The following is a 3271-nucleotide window of genomic DNA, read 5'->3' as shown; positions in this document are numbered from 1 at the left end:
TGACATTGGGCGGATCGAGGTTGGTGGTGGGAGGGGTTGGGGACGAATATGTTCTGGGTTTTTGACTTTTTTTTTTTTTTTTTTTTTTTTTCTGGTTTATTTTAAGTAAGTAAAATTAGGAATTAAGAGACATGTGGCTCATTTTGATTTGTGGAGTATGGGATGGAACCGGGAGTCTAGAACATATGATTTTGATTCATACAGATATTGCAACATACAATCTTAAAACCAATTCATCTATTACATAACTTCAATAAGTTCCTCACATTTATTTCATATTCACTCAATACATAAAACTCTTGCTCCTATGAATGCTTAAACAAAAGAAGATTAAATTATAATAACTAAAGCAATGTTGTGGAGAAGTAGCATAAAATGGTTTAAAACATGAGGAATTGGTGTTGTAACTATAGCCTGAAAATGGATTTTGTCATCCCTCAAAATCAGTAGCAAAATTGGACGTTGAAAGTAAAGATGTAGCTTCATTTATTGTTGGAGTATGATATGATGACCTGGGGTATATAATTGGAGAAGATGCAATGGAGCTTCAAAATTGAGCACTTGAATTGCTTCTCTTATTAAAAGCCTACGATTGCATTCAGAGTGAGCATACCAAAGCCGTACAACTAACAAACATTTCATTTGTTGCTCATCAAATCATCCACCCAACCATTGGTCAACTATATTAAGAACCTCTCCTCTTTCATGGAACATCTTAACCCAACCCAACATGACCACCTAATCTTCTAGGGGCTCGTGGTTAACTAGATTTCTTCCACAAGCTTACTAGCCCTACGTGATGCAACATTTAGGGTCGATATACCCCCTAGTGCCTGTCAAATTTATAGTTCGTGACGCCCTAACATGATCCACAAGCCTAGCTAATCCAAGATCTCCAAGTTTGGCATTGAAATTTGAATCAAGCATAATATTGCTCGATTTTATAACCCTATGCAACACACAACATTCTCATCCTTCATGCATGTAAAGCAAGGCTGAGGCCAAGTCTTGTACAATTTTGTACCTCACTTCCCATATTAATAAGGTATCTTCTCTAAAAAGATGTGAATATAAGCCTCTATTGGGCAGAAATCATAAACAAGTAATAGTTGTCACCTACTTCTTTCATGGCACCAACCAATGAGTTGTACCAAATTCTTGTGTCTCAATTGACTAAATTTTTTTTTACTTCTAATGTATATTCTCTTATCCCTTGTCTAGACCCTTCTGTTACCCTTTTAATAGCAACAATCGAATCTGACTCCCTTAAAAATCCTCAATAATAAACTCCACCAAATCTTCCTTGTCCGAGCTTTTCCTTGTCGTTGAAATCATTTTTTGCACGAGACAATTCATCGTATGAAAACCTCCTAGGTCCTGTTCCCCTTTTAAATTCTTCATCAAGGGCATGATCATCTTCTTTGTCCCTCCTATTCCTCTTCCACAAGGCAAACATAACGATGAACAGCGCTCCAACCAAAATAAACCCACCCGCACTAAATTCCACAGCTAACCAAAACGTGTTCCTTTTCTTAGTGGAAAGGTCTAAATTGGGGGGACCTTTAGGGTTGGTGATGTTATCATCAATTTCCAAACTTGAACTAAAATTCCAAGAATAAATAGTATGTATTGCATAGCTTTCATTTCCTATTGAGGCTAAAAATCCAAAAATAACCCATTATGGTAGGATATCTCTTAAATCAATAGAATATGAAAGTGACTGCATTACTGTAACATTGTTGCTAAAACCTTGAAGACGACACTCATATTATGTGAACTAGAATTTTAACTAATCCAAGCTTCATTTCTTCTCCCTTCTCTTATAGTAATATTACTCAACCATGACACATTAACAACAGATTTCATGTAGTTGATATCAATACCTACATGCTCCCCAGGGAGATCCCATTCTTAATTGCTCCACTGCAACAAAAGGGCTATCCATTGAGTTTACTGCCTGGTGTTTGGTAGTAAGACCCAAAACGCTACCATTGGCTTCCAAAGGAATATGGGTGTTAACGTACACTCATATGTGGGCTTGGCCCATTTAGATCACTTACTTGTACTGCACACTGTACTACTTGTACTGCACTCATATTTACTTGTACAACACTCATATGCCTCCTATATAAAGGCACTCATGTATATTATTTTTTTTTGAGAAATACAATACTATTCAATTCAGTATTTCTAACATGGTATCAGAGCCACTGTTCTGACATTTTCTTAGCAGTCTTGTCTTTATTGGTGTAACTCTGTTCTCAATATTGCTTCCGCTGTCACGACAACTGCCGCAGCCTTTCGCCGTTGAACCTTCGAGTCTTCCAGACATCGTCCTCAGGTTCCAGACCTGCAGCAGCCGTTGTTGAGGAGTCCGAACACTGCAAAGACCACTGCCTTTTTCGGCACTGCTGTGAATATTGATCCGAAAAATTTTCCGAAGGTACCACGAAGATCGTCTTGCTCCGATCTATCTTTTTGTGAAAACCTCACAGTCATTGGAGCCTCCACGCGCCCTCACGCGCCGCCAGAAGTTTCTGCACTGCAGTTCACGCGCCCACGCGCCTCCACGCGCCAAACCGAGCCGCCACGCGCTGCCACGCGCCGCCACGTGCCTGCTCACGCGCCATACTGATCCTGCTGACGTCAGCCCTAGCCACGTCAGCTGTCACATCATCTGCCACGCCATCTGTCACGTCAGCCTGCCACGTCAGCAAGCCACGTCAGCCTGACACGTCAGCAAGCCACGTCAACAAGTCACGTCAGCCTGCCACGTCAGCTACGGTTGACTTTGACCGTTGACTTTTCTGGAGTTGACTTTTTGCAGTCCAGGTTCTCCTTACTCAGTTTTTCGCGTAGATTTCATTTTTGCAGTCTGTTTTTTGCATATTGTGTCTCTAAATGGATGAAAAAGATGCTTTTCTTCCTCGCCCCATCAATACTGTATTGGAGGGGACTAGGAATTACTTATCTTGGTCTCAAGCTATGCTCAGTTTCCTTAAGGGTCGCATGCTCTGGCATTGTTGCACTGGTGCAATCACTATTCCTGTGAAGGGGGCAAGTGAAGAAGATGCTGCTTTTCTCAATCGCATGATTGAATGGGATAGTCACAATCACATGATTCTCACATGGATTCGAAATACTTCCATTCCCTCCATCTCCAATTTGTTGGGCAGCTTTGATGATGCGAAATCAGCATGAGATATGTTGGCCAAAAGATACTCTACCACACACGGATCCATGAAATATCAGTTAGTGGTTGAATTGCATC

General features: G+C 40.7%; 1 pseudogene; it reads right to left on the bottom strand.

Annotated features, from left to right (window-relative positions):
• Positions 1-244: 244 nt before the first annotated feature.
• LOC142644463 (L-type lectin-domain containing receptor kinase IX.1-like) lies at positions 245-2499 on the bottom strand (annotated as a pseudogene).
• Between the last annotated feature and the right edge of the window lie 772 nt (positions 2500-3271).

Source organism: Castanea sativa, chromosome 7 (assembly GCF_040712315.1).
Source record: "Castanea sativa cultivar Marrone di Chiusa Pesio chromosome 7, ASM4071231v1".
Taxonomy (NCBI): domain Eukaryota; kingdom Viridiplantae; phylum Streptophyta; class Magnoliopsida; order Fagales; family Fagaceae; genus Castanea; species Castanea sativa.
Note: the sequence above shows the minus strand (reverse complement) of the source record. Positions and strands in the feature narration are given on the sequence as shown.